This window comes from Anomaloglossus baeobatrachus, chromosome 4 (genome assembly GCF_048569485.1).
Source record: "Anomaloglossus baeobatrachus isolate aAnoBae1 chromosome 4, aAnoBae1.hap1, whole genome shotgun sequence".
Taxonomy (NCBI): Eukaryota; Metazoa; Chordata; class Amphibia; order Anura; family Aromobatidae; genus Anomaloglossus; species Anomaloglossus baeobatrachus.
The window spans coordinates 22,162,342-22,179,982 of record NC_134356.1 but is presented as its reverse complement, the minus strand read 5'-3'; the positions used below and the strand labels follow the sequence as shown (position 1 = coordinate 22,179,982).

The following is a 17,641-nucleotide window of genomic DNA, read 5'->3' as shown; positions in this document are numbered from 1 at the left end:
GACAAGTCATGAAACCTCTCATTCTGTAGCTAAATTCATAACTGTCACAATGAGAGCATTGGCGTCCGCCTACGACGCTCCCAGGCCAAGTTATGGCCATATTCCATGTTGTGGATTTTGTCCATAACTCCAGCCAGGGGTGGAGCAGTGCTCCCTCTGAGGTCACGAAGGTAGGAGGGGACCTGGATTTGCCCAGGTTGATAACCCTACTTCGGCCATTTTCCAGTGTTCTTTCGCTGGGGGTCACGTGCAGGAAACATCTGTGGGAGTTCCTGGAAACCTGGTCTACAGCGCCCCCCTGTGGCCAGACGCACAAGGTAACTGATTGAATTGCATACCTGTTTGTAAACCATGCTTTATCTGTAACTGTACTCTGACATATGTATATTCTGTAGATTCCCTATTGTATATATTGTAGTTTCTAGTGTGCTTTAGGCTGATTAAATTATATAATTAATCTTGGGCTGTTCTGTTATCTCGATCTTGAATCCCACGTCTGTGTGTTCGGCTAATAGTTACCGTGAAGCGGTTGGTGGCAGCGAGTTTGTGCCAAGGATTATTGTGGGGAGGCCAGTGAGATCCGGGGAGGTTTTATATATTCCGCCCGCGGAGGTCGGGGGAATATATACCCTACTCTCACTGGGGACCCTTCAATAATCGGCATAAGTAGTATAGCGGCCTCCTTGCTTATTGTCGGGCAATTCCATAATTGGCCTGACTATAAGAGGGGCGCTAGAGAGCGCGTCACGTGCTCTGTCTGTCGGTCGGGAGGTATAAAGGAGGGGTGACCCCCACTTGTTACCCCCCGATTGTGACGTACTGGTAGCCAGCGCGGGGGATTTCTGAGTGACCCCCCGGTGGTTTGTGACATATTGGTGGCATAGCGGTGGGATCGAGATAATAGTGTGTGTGAGTGTGAGACCCATACTCCCAGACACTAAAGACTGCCTGCAGCAGCTGTGGCTGCTGGGGTCTTCAGACTAGCTCAACACTAGAGTGTCAGAGTGCAGATACTGTAAGGTGTGTGGAGGCATCAGGTGTCAGTTCTGTGTCAGTGACCAAAGTCTGCAAGAATGGCTGAGAGCACCAGGAGCAAAGCCAAAGGAATGGCCGATGCTCAGGCCAGAGACGATGAGGAGGTTGTCCACGAGCCCTCCAAGAGCCCGACGCCAGAGAACAGCTCTGCAGAGGACATCGCACAACCTGGCACTGCTGGACAAAATGAGGAGGAGCTCGCCCAAGGGTCCTCAACGAGCCAGATGCCAGCCCTCCACTCTGCAATGGACAGTGAATCACCAGGCTCCGCAGCGGGCCGCAGATCACCATGTGCCATTCCACCGAGCCTGGGAGGCTCGGATAGCCTTCTTCAAATGGCTATGGCCCTTCTCCAGGCTGGAGACCAGGAGGGCTACAAGGAACTCCTGGCAGAGCGCAGGGCAGAGCGGCAGGCAGCGCGTGAAGAGCGCCAGGCAGAGCGTGAGGCTGCGGAGCGACGGCAACAGGCAGACCGTGACCACCAGCTGCAGCTAGCTCAGCTCCGGCCCTCATCAGCCACACGTGACCTTCAAGACACCAAACTTCCAAAGGTCCGTGTTGAGGACTTCCCAGTGCTGGAGAAGGATGGAGACTTGGACTCTTTCTTGACTGCTTTTGAACGGACTTGCTTGCAGCACCATCTGGACAAGGAGCAGTGGGCCAAATACCTGACCCCCCGTTTAAGGGGTAAGGCCCTGGATATCCTTGGGGACTTGCCTGCTGAGGCAGATCAGGGCTACGACACCATCAAGCGGGCCCTGATCCAACAGTACAACCTCACCCCAGAGTCCTACCGCAAGAAGTTCCGGAGCCTACAGAAGGGACCAAAGGACTCCTGGGCTGACCACAGGCGGGCACTTGCCCGAGCTGCCGACCACTGGACCCAAGGCCTGCAGCTTTCCACCGGACCGGAGATCCTGGACTTGTTCATCACGGAGCAACTCTTGTGGAACTGCCCTGAGGATCTCCGCCAGTTCATCCGAGACCAGAAGCCAAAGGGGTCCACGGCTACAGCTGCCCTGGCCGATGACTACACCAACAATCGGGCTCCGGAAGCCAGGAGAGCAGCCACCAGCAGCACCTGGAGAGGGGGTAAGATGAATTCTGCGACTGCCCCACCTGCCCCCAGACTGCAGGGGGTGTCCCCCTCAACTCCCCTCTCCAGGCCCGTGGCAGAACCAAGACGGTGCCACCAGTGCAACCTACCTGGACACTTCAAGGCCATGTGCCCTCAGCGTCCCAAGGCCCCGGCTCCGTCCCCGTCCCAAGGGCCGCCCAAGGTGTATTGTGTGGGTGGGGGTGGTGGTAGGTCCCTGGACAGCTTCCAACCTGTCACCGTCGGCCGGTCTGTGACCATAGGACTGCGAGACAGCGCCTCGGAGGTGACTCTGGTGCGGCCTGAGATGGTGTCCCCCCAAGACTTGATCCCTGGAAAAACCCTCGCTGTCTCCGGGATTGGAGGCATTGACCCGGCGCTGCCTGTTGCTGACATTTATGTGGACTGGGGCGCAGGGCGAGGGGTGAGGGAGGTGGGGGTAACTGATCGGATCCCCGCAAACGTGCTACTTGGGACAGATTTGGGGCAGATAACCTCCCAGTTTGGGCCCCAACCAAGGGCTGAACCTTCAGCCAGTACTGACATGCCTCCGGACAATGTTAATGTGTTATCTATGAATGATGTAAGGGAGGAGGGAGTGAACTCTGATATTTCTGCTTGCATAGACACCATAGACACACACACAGCTGCAGCTGTGACAGGGGAGGGGGTCAGAGAAAGGTGTGACAATGCCTCTACAAGTAATCAGCCTGTGAGCTGGGATCTGCTGCCCTCTGCAGGGATAAGCAGAGAGCAGGGTGCTGCAGGGGGAGAACCAGTGTGTGGGGTGGGGGCTACCACAGCAAATGTGGGGTCCCCAGAGATTTCACAGCGGGGTTCTGTTGCTGCAGGAGGGGAACAGGCAGGTGAGATTGGGGCCGGTCCAGGAGCGGAAGTGCTCCCAGGTAAGATCTCGGTGCATGGTTCCCCCACAACCGGGGTGTCAGGAAGCCAGGTAGGTCTGCCTGAACCGGCGACTTGGTCAGGAACGGAGGAGGAGCAGGCACGACCCACGGTCGCAGCGGCTGTGGCCGCTGTCACCCGCAGTGGGAGTGCTGGAAGCCAAGGGGCCTCCCGGAGGTCCGATAGCTCTTCCCCTTCTGACCAAGTGGCAGCCGAGTCAGGTGGAGGCCAGGACACAGGTCCCGGGGTACTGACTGAAGATGTGACAGTCTCGTCGATTCTGGCCACATCTAGTCAGGGGTTTCAGGCAGCGTTAGAAGCTGACGACAGCCTGAAAGCTCTTAAGGAGCAGGCGGCACAGCCTCCCTCGGACTCGGACCCGGAGCGAGTGGTCTGGGACCAAGGACGGCTGTACCGGGCCACGGTCCAGCAGGGTTCACCGGAGGCGTGGCCCAGGGACCGACAGTTGGTGGTACCCTATCCGTTCCGGACGGAGTTGTTGCGGATCGCACATGAGATTCCGATGGCCGGACACCTAGGGATCGCTAAGACCAAGGCCAGGTTAAACCAGCATTTCTACTGGCCAAAAATGGGGGCCGATGTGGCTGCCTACTGCCGTTCGTGTGAAACCTGTCAGAGAGTGGGGAAGGCGGGGCCACACCCCAAAGCCCCACTAGTATCTCTGCCAATCATCGATGAGCCTTTCAGGAGGGTGGCTGTGGATCTGGTCGGCCCGCTGGCCATCCCCAGCAGCTCCGGGAAACGCTTCATACTGACGGTAGTGGACTATGCCACCCGGTACCCAGAAGCAGTGGCCTTGTCGTCCATTCGGGCTGACAAGGTGGCCACCGCATTGCTGGAGATTTTCTCCCGAGTGGGTTTTCCCCAGGAAATGCTCACTGACCGGGGGACCCAATTCATGTCCCAGCTGATGGAGGCCCTCTGTAAGCAGGTCCAGGTGCGACATCTGGTGGCCAGCCCGTACCATCCACAGACTAATGGCCTGTGCGAGCGGTTCAATGGCACCTTAAAGCAGATGCTTAAGATGTTGGTCGACTCCCATGGGCGTGACTGGGAGCGGTATCTCCCACACCTGTTATTTGCTTACCGGGAGGTTCCACAGGCCTCAACAGGATTCTCACCGTTTGAGCTCCTGTACGGGCGACGTGTGCGGGGCCCCCTGGCTCTGGTGAAAGAGGCTTGGGAAGGGGATTTGGCCACCCCTGGAGTGTCGGTTGTCGAGTATGTCATGCGCTTCCGGGACAAAATGCAGGCCTTGACGCAACTGGTACACGACAATATGGCTCAAGCCCAGGCCGATCAGAAGCGTTGGTACGACCAGAACGCTTGTGAGAGGACCTACCAAGTGGGTCAAAAGGTGTGGGTACTGGTCCCCGTACCACAGGACAAGCTTCAGGCAGCCTGGGAAGGCCCATACCTCGTGTACCAGCAGCTCAACCCTGTGACGTACCTGGTCACCCTGGACCCTGCCCGTGGAAGGCGGAAGCCCTTCCATGTGAACATGATGAAGGCACATCATGAGCGGGAGGCATGTGCGCTCCCCGTGTGCAACCTGCCCGAGGAGGGAGAAGCGGAAACCCTCTTGGATATGCTAGCCCAGGTTAGGGCAGGCGGATCCATTGAGGATGTGGAGGTTGGCCACCAGCTCTTGGAGGACCAACGGTCCCAGCTGTGGGCCACCCTACACCCCTTCCGGGGGTTGTTTACCAACCAGCCCGGAAGGACTGGCTTGGCTGTCCATCACGTGGACACTGGGGATCATCCCCCGATCCGGCGTTCAGCATATCGGGTCTCCCTGGAGGTGCAGCAACACATGCGCCAGGAGATTGACGAGATGCTGAAGCTGGGGGTGATCCAGGCATCCAACAGCGCTTGGGCCTCGCCTGTAGTCCTCGTCCCTAAGAAGGACCGAACCACTCGGTTCTGCGTGGACTACAGGGGGGCTCAATGCTGTCACGGTCGCCGATGCGTACCCAATGCCACGCATCGATGACCTGCTCGATCAGTTGGCCGGGGCTCAGTACCTGACCATCATGGATCTGAGCCGGGGATATTGGCAGATCCCCCTGACTCGCAAGGCCAGGGAACGCTCTGCCTTTATTACCCCATTTGGACTGTACGAGTCCACGGTGATGCCATTCGGGATGAGGAATGCCCCTGCCACTTTCCAGCGGATGGTCAACACCCTGCTCAAGGGACTTGAAGGGTACGCGGCCGCGTACCTGGATGACATTGCCGTCTTCAGTCCCACCTGGGAAGATCACCTAGAGCATCTAGCACAGGTGCTCAGGCGGGTCCACCGGGCAGGTTTGACCATCAAGCCGGGCAAGTGTCAGCTGGCCATGAGCGAGGTCCAGTACCTCGGTCACCGGGTAGGCGGGGGAACACTGAAGCCCGAGCCTGAGAAAGTGGAGGCCATCGCATCCTGGCCCACCCCCAGGACCAAGAAGCAGGTGATGTCCTTCTTGGGGACCGCTGGGTACTATAGGAGGTTTGTTCCATGCTATAGTAGCCTGGCAAAGCCCCTGACGGACCTCACCAAGAAGAAGCTGCCCTCTGCAGTCGATTGGACAATGGACTGCGAGACAGCCTTCCGGGCCCTAAAGGACGCCCTGTCCAGCCCGCCCGTGCTACAGGCAGCCGACTTCACGCGGCCGTTTGTAGTACAGACCGACGCCAGTGACTTCGGCCTCGGTGCGGTGCTCAGCCAGGTGGACTCTGCGAGCCAAGAGCACCCAGTCTTGTACCTGAGCAGGAAGCTGTTACCGAGGGAAGTGGCCTATTCCACAATGGAGAAGGAGTGCCTGGCCATAGTGTGGGCCCTGCAGCGTCTGCAACCCTATCTATACGGGCGCCACTTCATCGTGGAGACGGACCACAACCCCCTCAGCTGGTTGCACACCGTCTCTGGGACGAATGGGCGACTGTTGCGATGGAGCCTTGCGCTCCAGCAATACAACTTCACCATTCGCCACAAAAGGGGCCGTGACCACGGTAACGCAGACGGGCTGTCCCGACAAGGAGAGGTCGCGGACGGGCGCACGGGGGAACACCGGAGTGTGCTGCCCCCTAGCGCCCTCAAAAGGGGGGAGGTGTGAGGTAAATCCGGAGATATGACGATAAATCATGATATTCAAGTTATGTCAGGAAGCCCCCTCCTGGTGTCACCCCCCCTTTCCTTCACACAACTTGTTTAGCAACCCATCCCATGGCCATCTCCTGTGATATGGAAATTAGGTGATGTGGGAACAAAGGACACAGGATGACTCCCTGCCGTCACCCTGTAACAAGAGTTGTATCTCATTATAAGGCTCTGGAACTAGCCAGACAGAACGACTCCAGTAAAAAATGGTTCATATCTCGCAAGCCATATTTCCGATAAATACGGCAACCATAAAAATGGTGTTTTCGCATGCGGACGATGCTGGCACACCTTTTTTATGGGAGCGGGAGCTTGGGAAATACCCCAGGCGTGATATCAGCCAATGTGGAACTAGTAGACAAGTCATGAAACCTCTCATTCTGTAGCTAAATTCATAACTGTCACAATGAGAGCATTGGCGTCCGCCTACGACGCTCCCAGGCCAAGTTATGGCCATATTCCATGTTGTGGATTTTGTCCATAACTCCAGCCAGGGGTGGAGCAGTGCTCCCTCTGAGGTCACGAAGGTAGGAGGGGACCTGGATTTGCCCAGGTTGATAACCCTACTTCGGCCATTTTCCAGTGTTCTTTCGCTGGGGGTCACGTGCAGGAAACATCTGTGGGAGTTCCTGGAAACCTGGTCTACAGCGCCCCCCTGTGGCCAGACGCACAAGGTAACTGATTGAATTGCATACCTGTTTGTAAACCATGCTTTATCTGTAACTGTACTCTGACATATGTATATTCTGTAGATTCCCTATTGTATATATTGTAGTTTCTAGTGTGCTTTAGGCTGATTAAATTATATAATTAATCTTGGGCTGTTCTGTTATCTCGATCTTGAATCCCACGTCTGTGTGTTCGGCTAATAGTTACCGTGAAGCGGTTGGTGGCAGCGAGTTTGTGCCAAGGATTATTGTGGGGAGGCCAGTGAGATCCGGGGAGGTTTTATATATTCCGCCCGCGGAGGTCGGGGGAATATATACCCTACTCTCACTGGGGACCCTTCAATAATCGGCATAAGTAGTATAGCGGCCTCCTTGCTTATTGTCGGGCAATTCCATAATTGGCCTGACTATAAGAGGGGCGCTAGAGAGCGCGTCACGTGCTCTGTCTGTCGGTCGGGAGGTATAAAGGAGGGGTGACCCCCACTTGTTACCCCCCGATTGTGACGTACTGGTAGCCAGCGCGGGGGATTTCTGAGTGACCCCCCGGTGGTTTGTGACACCAAGCATACAGCCAAAGCTACCCAGGAGTTCATGAGTGCAAAAAAGTGGAACATTCTGCAATGGCCAAGTCAATCACCAGATCTTAACCCAATTGAGCATGCATTTCACTTGCTCAAATCCAGACTTAAGACGGAAAGACCCACAAACAAGCAAGACTTGAAGGCTGCGGCTGTAAAGGCCTGGCAAAGCATTAAGAAGGAGGAAACCCAGCGTTTGGTGATGTCCATGGGTTCCAGACTAAGGCTATGTTCACACACTGCGTTTTTTACCTGCGTTTTGGGTCCGTTTTTGCTGCAGAAATTTCTTGAGAAATTCTTGTAACCTTTCTGCAGACATTCCCCAGCAAAACCTATGGCAAAAAAAATTAGCTGTGCACACACTGCGTTTTTTTCTTAAGAAAATTCTTTCAGTAGATTTTCTTAAGAAAAAGAATGAGCATGTCACTTCTTTTCTGCAGCTAACTGCGTTTTTTGCCATAGATAATTGGCACAATAATGCAGGGAGCAACCAGCGGTAAAAACGCACCAAAAACGCACCGAAAACGCACCGAAAACGCGGCAAAAACGCAGGTGCGTTTTTGATGCGTTTTTTAATGCAGGTGCACTAATCCTTCACTCTTAAGAAATTTCTTAAGAAATTTCTTAAGAAAAATCATTTTTCTAGTGTGAACATAGCCTTAAGGCAGTGATTGCCTCCAAAAGGATTTGCAACAAAATATTGAAAATAAAAATATTTTGTTTGGGTTTGGTTTATTTGTCCAATTACTTTTGACCTCCTAAAATGTGGAGTGTTTGTAAAGAAATGTGACAATTCCTACAATTTCTATCAGATATTTTTGTTCAAACCTTCAAATTAAACGTTACAATCTGCACTTGAATTCTGTTGTAGAGGTTTCATTTCAAATCCAATGTGGTGGCATGCAGAGCCCAACTCGCCAAAATTGTGTCACTGTCCAAATATTTCTGGACCTAACTGTATCTACTTCTTGTAGAGCCATCGTCCATTTCACCACCTTCTTGTAGAGCCATCAACGATCTTATCTCATTCTTGTAGAGCCATCATCCATTTCCCCTCCTTCTTGTAGAGCCATTGTTGATCTTATCTACTTCTTGTAGAGCCATCGTCCATTCCATCTCCTTCTTGTAAAGCCATCGTCAATCTTACCTACTTCTTGTAAAGCCATCCTCCATTTCATCTCCTTCTTGTAGAGCCATTATCAATCTCATCTCTTTTTTTGTAGAGCCATTGTCCATCTGATCTCAATCTTGTAGAGCCACCATTCATCTACTCTCCTTTTAGAGCCACCATCCATCTCATTTCCTTCTTGTAGATCCACCGTCCATCTCATCTCTTTCTTGTAGAGACATTGTCCATCTTATCCCCTTCTTGGAGAGCTACCATTCATCTCCTGATTGTAGAGTCATTGTCCATCTCATTATTGTAGAGGTACCACCCATCATATCTCCTTCTTGGTGAGCCACCATCATCCATCTTATCTCCTTCATATAAAACCACCATCCCTATTCTCTCCATAGGAATCCAGGTATTGGATGGTAAAGCATCAATATGCATCTCTTTCTTGTAGAGCAATCATCAATCTCAAATCCTTCTTGTAGTGCCATCGTCCATCTCATCTTCTTGTAGAACCATTGTCCATCTCATCTTCTTGTTGTAGAGCCACTGTCCATCTCATCTTCATGTAGTGCCATCGTCCATCTCATCTTCTTCTTGTAGAGCCACTGTCCATCTCATCTTCTTGTAGAGCCATCGTCCATCTCATCTTCTTGTTGTAGAGCCACTGTCCATCTCATCTTCTTGTAGAACCATCGTCCATCTCATCTTCTTGGAGAGCCATCGTCCATCTCATCTTCTTCTTGTAGAGCCATCGTCCATCTCATCTTTTTCTTGTAGAGCCATCGTCCATCTCATCTTCTTGTAGAGCCATCGTCCATCTGATCTCCATTTTGTAGAGCCACTAGTCATCTCATCTCCTTCTTGAACACTGTCAGATCAGTAGCGAAGACTCGGCGGCCGGTCCAGTTTGCTCCCCCAGGGACGTGATCGAGTCCAGTGGACCCACTAATACAGTGCTCGCCCCGCGAGTATAACAATGCTGCACTAAGGACCTGTCAATATCAATATCAGACGTCTAGAGAATTCCTTTAACAAGGTACAAATTGCACCAATTGAAAGCCAAATATTGAAAGCATTATTTGCACAATTTTGCGTTGTGCGATGAATCTCTGTGCGCCACATTACATCTAATTTCCGACCACAGCGCGTTTAACCTTATCGGTCTTTCGTGTTATGTTTTTTTTTTGCCGCGTCTGGATTATGTAAATGTAATAAGCCGTGTTTGCTATGAGAGGGCTTAATTGCCGATATTCAGATGCCGGTCTTCTCTTCTCCGCGGTGTTATTGTAAACAGGAAAATATGATAATTTATTTTGAAAATCAGGTTTTCCCCGACGTTAAAAATCGAAATCAGATGCTTTTGAAATTCATGATATCTGATCAGCATTTATTAAAGCGCAGATGCAAAATATTAGACTGGAAATAAAATCTATGCAAATGTGATAATTGCCGAGGTGCCAAATAAATGTTCCTTTTTAGTATTTTTTTCCATATATAATGTGAAAAGATGTTCCTCCTCGCCCACAAGAGTTTTGGCTTAAAATTATCCCAGATGTTTCACTTTCTGTCGTTTTGTGGAGATGAAAGAAATAAAAAGAAATTCCAAATAATAAAATTGAAAAGAATTCATATAAAATAATTAATGTACGTGTCTTCTACATTTCGGCATTGCATATCCGCAACAATCCCTTTGCTTTTTGTGTGCAACAATATAACATTTATTTATTGCTTTCTTAACAGTGTGATCACTGTCCCCATTGGGGCTCACAATCTAATCTTACAGGCGAGGGCATGGGACTCGACTGCTGAGGACACATTTGTCCATGGTGACATTACAACTACATTATACAGATGTCATATGATTGCAGAACTACTTAGTATCAAAGGTATGCTAAGCTATTAAATATACATTGAAAACAGTAACTTTGTAAATGCATCCTGTATTATACTCCAGAGCTGCACTCACTATTCTGCTGGTGCAATCACTGTGTACATACATTACATTACTGATCCTGAGTTACCTCCTGTATTATACGCCAGAGCTGCACTCACTATTCTGCTGGTGCAGTCACTGTGTACATACATTACTGCTCCTGAATTACCTCCTGTATTATACTCCAGAGCTGCACTCACTATTCTGCTGGTGCTGTCACTGTGTACATACATTACTGATCCTGAGTTACCCCCTGTATTATACTCCAGAGCTGCACTCACTATTCTGCTGGTGCAGTCACTGTGTACATACATTACATTACTGATTCTGAGTTACCTCCTGTATTATACGCCAGAGCTGCACTCACTATTCTGCTGGTGCTGTCACTGTGTACATACATTACTGATCCTGAGTTACCCCCTGTATTATACTCCAGAGCTGCACTCACTATTCTGCTGGTGCAGTCACTGTGTACATACATTACATTACTGATCCTGAGTTACCTCCTGTATTATACTCCAGAGCTGCACTCACTATTCTGCTGGTGCAGTCACTGTGTACATACATTACATTACTGATCCTGAGTTACCTCCTGTATTATACGCCAGAGCTGCACTCACTATTCTGCTGGTGCAGTCACTGTGTACATACATTACTGATCCTGAGTTACCCCCTGTATTATACTCCAGAGCTGCACTCACTATTCTGCTGGTGCAGTCACTGTGTACATACATTACTTATCCTGTACTGATCCTGAGTTACGTCCTGTATTATACTCCAGAGCTGCACTCACTATTCTGCTGGTGTAGTCACTGTGTACATACATTACTGATCCTGAGTTACCTCCTGTATTATACTCCAGAGCTGCACCCACTATTCTGCTGGTGCAGTCACTGTGTACATACTAAATTTTGGGTTGTTCGAATTCTATGTATATATATAGACTTCTTAGATATTCCCAATAAAATTTGTGTTGTCCCAGGTATTTTGGCACAACCTAAAACCAGAACCTTTTTTCACATGGATCTAGCAGCAAGGGAGGTGGCTTGGTCTAACCAATCCTCTGATGTATTTGGCACGTCTGAAAGCTCTGGCGTTCTGGGGAGGCCAACAGGCCCCCAGGACGAGAATCAACAACTCATGCAGGACTTAATTAATCTGCATAAAAGAGTGGTAAAAATATGGTGGAATATTAGGACCCTAGAAGAATATAAAAAACTTAAGATTACACCTAGAGGTCTGAGGGTACAAATATTCCCAGCTTGGGAGACGGACCCCCAGTTTAGAATTACTTGGGAGCAGGGCTTGCAGACGTGCTCATTTATTATCTTAGACATGCTAATCGACCACGATCGTGTGTTACTCACACAATTGAAGGAAGAAATTAACAACAAAGAGCACATTCTACGCCAGCAGGACCCACAAACAGTCGTAACTCCTTTTCAAAATAAACTCAAGGGAATCCTTGACAATTTTGAAAGGGATGTTATTAAGGGTAAGAAAAATAAATTCCAGAGGGATAAGAATGACTATGCCGAAAATAGAGCCTATAGGTGGTCTCACAGAGGTAATAAGCGTAGACCGGTTGGTAGAGAAATAGATGTCATTCCTGCAGCTTCGGAGCCCTCCTCGAGCGATTTTTTATCCACCGATACCAGCGATCAGGAAAACGCACTAGGAGGGGTCGCCGGAAAATCAAATACCAAAAGGAGAAACAGGAGAATCCATCCCTGGCAATCGCCCCCTCAGAGGGAAACGAGGAGCAGGAGACGAAACTGGTAGAAGGTAATGAAGGTGACTTACAAATAGTGAACTTGTCTCAATATCAATTGTCCGATGTGGAAAGCAGGCTATTGGCTAAGGGGCTTTCGTTTTCACCCATGAACAAAATGGACAAGTTCACTATAATTAAAGATGTATATCTTTTTTGCAGACAGCTCACTTTCAAGTACCTCTACAGCCGCCCTGACCTGATGGATACACTCCCACCGGAAGATCGCCAGGTGTTTAGTGACCTTTTGGATCTACTGGAAGAAGGTGAGAGAGACTCTGGCCAAAAAATACCATTTACAAGGCGCCTCCTATCACAGGCCACACCCTCCCTCAGCCTCTGTCCCGCTGTAGGGATCTTTTTCAATAAAATTTGTAAGGATATTGAGAAGCTTAAACCCGATAACAACAGGGGTAATAATCTTACAGCGGAAGAGAGGCGGATTCTGTCCAAATTGAGTAACAATCAGGAATTTATCATCAAAGAGGCAGACAAAGGGGGAAACGTGGTCTTGTGGCCAGTTGAGATGTATCTAAGAGAGGCTATGAGACAACTCTCCAATACTGAGTGTTATACGGTATTACCTTCCGACCCTACCTGTGTTTTCAAAAAGAAACTGGATGGATTGCTTTCTACGGCTCACGAACATGACATAATCTCCTTGAAGGAAAGGAACTTTTTAACAACCAAGTTCCCAGTTATACCCACCTTCTATATGTTACCTAAAATTCACAAGGGTCGCCCGGAACCTCCGGGCAGACCAATAGTGTCAGGAATTGGTGGCATGTTCGAGAGGCCCTGCATATATTTGGATTTTTATCTCCAGCCTTTGGCGCAATCCTCACCATCTTACGTTAGAGACTCTACCCATCTAATTGAACAGCTCACCAAACTTAAAGTCCCATCTAGTACTTTGTTGGTAACACTTGACGTGGAAGCCTTGTATACTTCAATTGACCATGAGACAGGATTACGAGCAGTGTCATATTATTTGGACCGTAGAACCACCGGCAATAGAAGACACGATTCCTTTGTCCTAGACCTTCTCCATCTGGTATTGGATAAAAATTATTTTGTCTTCGATAGAAAATATTACCGGCAGACATCTGGGACCGCTATGGGGGCGTGCTGTGCGCCACCCTATGCTAATATCTTTTTAGGGTGGTGGGAGGAGACACAGGTGTACATCCTGGAGCACTATAAATCCCATGTGATACGGTGGTTCAGATATATAGACGATATCCTGTTCTTTTGGTCTGGATCTCGGGGGGACTGTGAAAATTTCATTGCCACCCTGAATGATAACACTCTTAATATTCGGCTAACCTCCAGCATAGCCAGGGAGACGGTGGAATTTTTGGACCTGCGAGTCTCTAAGGGAGTAGGAGAGAACATCACTACCACATTATACCGTAAACCAACGGCTACTAACAGCCTTTTACACTATGATAGTTTCCACCCCACTCATGTCAAGAACGGGATACCCAAAGGCCAATTTATGAGGGTAAAAAGAAATTGCAGTGACAAATCTGATTTCGAAATACACGCTTCTGATCTAACCAACAGATTTCGCGCAAGGGGATATCCAAAACAAGTGGTCTCCGGAGCTCTACAGGCCTGTAGAACTATGACAAGACATACTCTATTACAACCAAGACTACGAAATAAGCGAACCACAGTGAGTATTATCACCCCCTTCCATAATCAATGGCAAGATCTATATGGACTTTTACAAGATAATTGGGACATACTTTTGAGTGATAAAAAACTGACCCCTTTTATTGGAGATAAGCCTAATTTAGTAGCAAGACGTGCCCAGAATCTGAGAGGTATCCTCTCCAAGAGCCATTTCTCAAGACCAACACAAAGTTTGGGAACGGGCATAAGACTAAAGGGCACATTTCCCTGTGGGGCATGTACAGTGTGTCCATACATGTTGGCAAGTGATTCCATCTCTTTACCGATCTTTCCTAGACGAATCACCTGCGGATCCTATTACAACTGTCGTACGAGGAATGCCATCTATATCCTTGTCTGCGATTGCCCGAAAATCTACGTCGGTGAAACTACACAGGAAGTGAGGAAGAGGATACAACAACACTTCTCCAACATAAATACAGCGGAAACCGACCTGAAAAAGGGTAAGGTGCTGACCTCAGTAGCCTCCCATTTTCTTATGCACCATAAAGGGCGGTATACTACAGTCAAAGTGCTCATTGTGGACTCAATCAAACAGAACATTAGAGGTGGGAATGCTACTAAAGAATTGCTTAAAAAAGAATCAAGGTGGATTTATACCCTTAAGAGTTTAGCCCCACATGGTCTTAATGAGGAGTTGCTCTATACAGGGTTCTATAATGCTATTTGATGAATTCCACCATTTTTTACTAAAGCCCATTTGCCTTTTCCCCATCTAGAAGATCATGTATGGGGAAACTAGGAAGAGGATAAGAAGAGAACATGGAACAGGGAATTATGAAGAACCATAAAGGACCCTTCTCTATCTGACAAGACTTATCGTCGTTGGATATTAGAGACTTTACCCTGAATATACATATTATGGACGGATGAGCATATGGGAAATGTGGGAGTAGACGCTATACTACAAGGACATCCGGGATGTTATTAAGCTACTTCAGCTGTGGGGAGCACCCCTAGTATTGTTTTTTGCTATTCACAATACTAATGTGGTATCTTATAAGATTTCTCGTGTCACACATGTATGTGGCAAAGAGTGGGCTCCCCCTGTGCTTTTTGTTCTGGTTTCATTGGATTCCACCTGGTTGTACTGACCGTATATATTAATCTAGTTTATGGCAATTCCATCTGCTGGTATTACTCGGGTTAATTATATGAGATCTCACTAACCTCCCGTGTGCCTCTGGGTGATATCTTATATCTTATATACATGTCACTCTTGCATGCTGTTCTAATCCGCGTGCCACCCCAATCTCTGTTTGTTCTTTACATCTCAAACATAGACATCTGATGGTATCCTTGGGGATGCCATTATGGCTATAAGTATGAGCCATCACTGATGGATACTTATTGGTCTTTTTTAGACATCTGGTACTACAACATTTTGACCGTATACTAACTAACATAACTCTATGCCTTGATAACACACTCTAGTCGATGGGAACTTATATGCCTTGGTAATACGTTGTAGTCGTTGGGAATCTATACGTATCCACGATGTATTGTGTGTGACATGTGTGAACCAGGGCACGGGTGGTGTATATGTCATGCTCTAACATCTAATAATTCTCTCTATGCTGGGTCTATTACATTTACTTGACACCCGGTGTTCTTCTCTATGGAAGAACTACATAAATAATTATGCTTGGTGTATACGTTATCATTTAACATCTAATGATTTTCCCCAAGTTGGGTCCGTTAGATCCATTTTTCGATATCTAATTTTCTGTTCTATGTAGGAACCACATAACTCTACTGGCTGGTATTATCTAGCTTTATATTGTGTGATTTTTACCGGTTTTACCGCTTTTTTCCCTTGACCTATGGTTGATATTATCCATCTTCTGGTGATCTGTTTTTTGACAAGAATCATATAACTCTGTTAGCTGGAATTATCTAGCTTTACTCTATGGGTCATGGATGTCGGCATCTTGTATTAACCAGTGGAGGACTCACTGGTGTTTATGGACATGTTGCATGTAGTATCGATGTAATACATGATAGAATTCTCCTAATGGATATGCCATTCTGCTTATTTTAGCCCGTGCTCTTCTGAGAAATTTTCTTCAAAGTAAACAGCGAATCTGCTGACATTTAGAGTGTTCCAGCAGCAAAGGGGTTAATACTCCATCTTTGTTTTCCCCTCTATCTAAACAGCGCATGCGCATAGTATGGACTGTGTTACTAAAGGTATTAGCATATTGCGATGCGCTTGGAAATATAATAACCATCTGTCAGCTATAAATTTCGCTAATAGATAGCAAGGAGAAACGCTGCTCCTTGAACACATTTTGTGTCTATCTAAGCGATATTTGACTCGCGCATGCGCAGTAGAAGATGGGGGAGGACGCTCTCCACATCATGTGATCAAACAAGATGGCGGCCGCCATCGGAGGTTCACCTCCAATACGAAAAATCGTGCAGCTGCGGGTAAGCACTGATTACACTTCCTTAAAAAGGACACACATGGCCATGTCACATCGCCTTCTTTTCCCCTGAGGAAGCCACTGGATACGTGGCGATACGCGTGGGGTGTCCATGCCAGGAACCCCTTGGGTCGCTCCTCTCATCCACCCCACCAGCATGCTTGCTATGTACTATATGGGATGATGGATATAGGTCCGGGTCTGTATTGCCTGTAGCCTGGTTGCTGTTCTCAATTGCACCGTATATATCAGTGGTAGCTTGAAGCATCCAGGACTCTGGCTATATGTGGCAGCATAATATGAGCATTTTTACTGAGCAGATAGAATTGCTTTCTGAATTTATGTCATCTTGCACTTAATAGGCGTTCTTTTCAGGATACACCTGTGAGAAGGTATTGTGGTTGTAGCACTATTGTGTATCGATGGGGACCTGGATGTACTTTGTGCTATGGATCTATATCATTTTATGTATATAGCATAGTTTTTGTATATCAGTACAATCTAAGTGTCTCTATCTTATGATTCGCTATATGTTACCACTCATACAGCACTGGGATGTTCTTGTGCCCATATAGACTCTAGTAATTTTCTATAAAAGCCTATACTGCTCATCTATAACTGGAGATGTGTTTATCTGCACAAGTGTTTCCATGTTAAAATTTACCATATGCTGCTAATTATACATTGTTGTGGACTTTAGTGCACTTGTTCACATCTACTATTTCTCTATACCGGATACGGGCCTTGTATACTAATGATTGGAGTGCCCCTACTATAATTATATATAAAGAAATTGTACATGATTGTATTTCTGGTTCCTGGCGGACATGTTTGTTATGCCTATGGCTTTTTAAATGTTTTTAACTTGTGTCATTGTGTGTCTTATAGTAATTTTTCAGTGTGGAGACATGTGTCTCGTGTTCTGGTTCTTTAATAACCTAATAAAAATTTAATATACATTGGTTAATATTGTGGTGATCCCGTGTGTTGGTATACTCTTTTCTCTCCTTTTGTCTTACATAAATTTTGTATACCAGGTGATCCCACTGGGTAGTGCCCTTCCTCTCTCCTTTTGTCACTGTGTACATACATTACTTATCCTGTACTGATCCTGAGTTACGTCCTGTATTATACTCCAGAGCTGCACTCACTATTCTGCTGGTGTAGTCACTGTGTACATGTGCCGCCCCCATGTCAGCAGCTGAGCTACTCGGATCCAGATCCGCAGTGGCTCGAGGGGTCTCCGAATCCGG

The 17,641-nt window shown here is 48.0% G+C and overlaps 1 long non-coding RNA gene across 1 annotated transcript in view; it reads left to right on the top strand.

Moving 5' to 3' along the window:
- The window catches only part of LOC142301077 (uncharacterized), a 51,002-nt gene extending 33,630 nt beyond the window's left edge, over positions 1-17,372 (top strand). The window contains exons 2-6 of the long non-coding RNA XR_012752690.1: positions 10,301-10,446; positions 12,427-12,530; positions 13,831-13,942; positions 14,239-14,405; positions 14,682-17,372. This is a non-coding gene — a long non-coding RNA (uncharacterized LOC142301077). The remainder of the gene's footprint in view (positions 1-10,300; positions 10,447-12,426; positions 12,531-13,830; positions 13,943-14,238; positions 14,406-14,681) is intronic.
- The last annotated feature ends 269 nt before the right edge of the window (positions 17,373-17,641 follow it).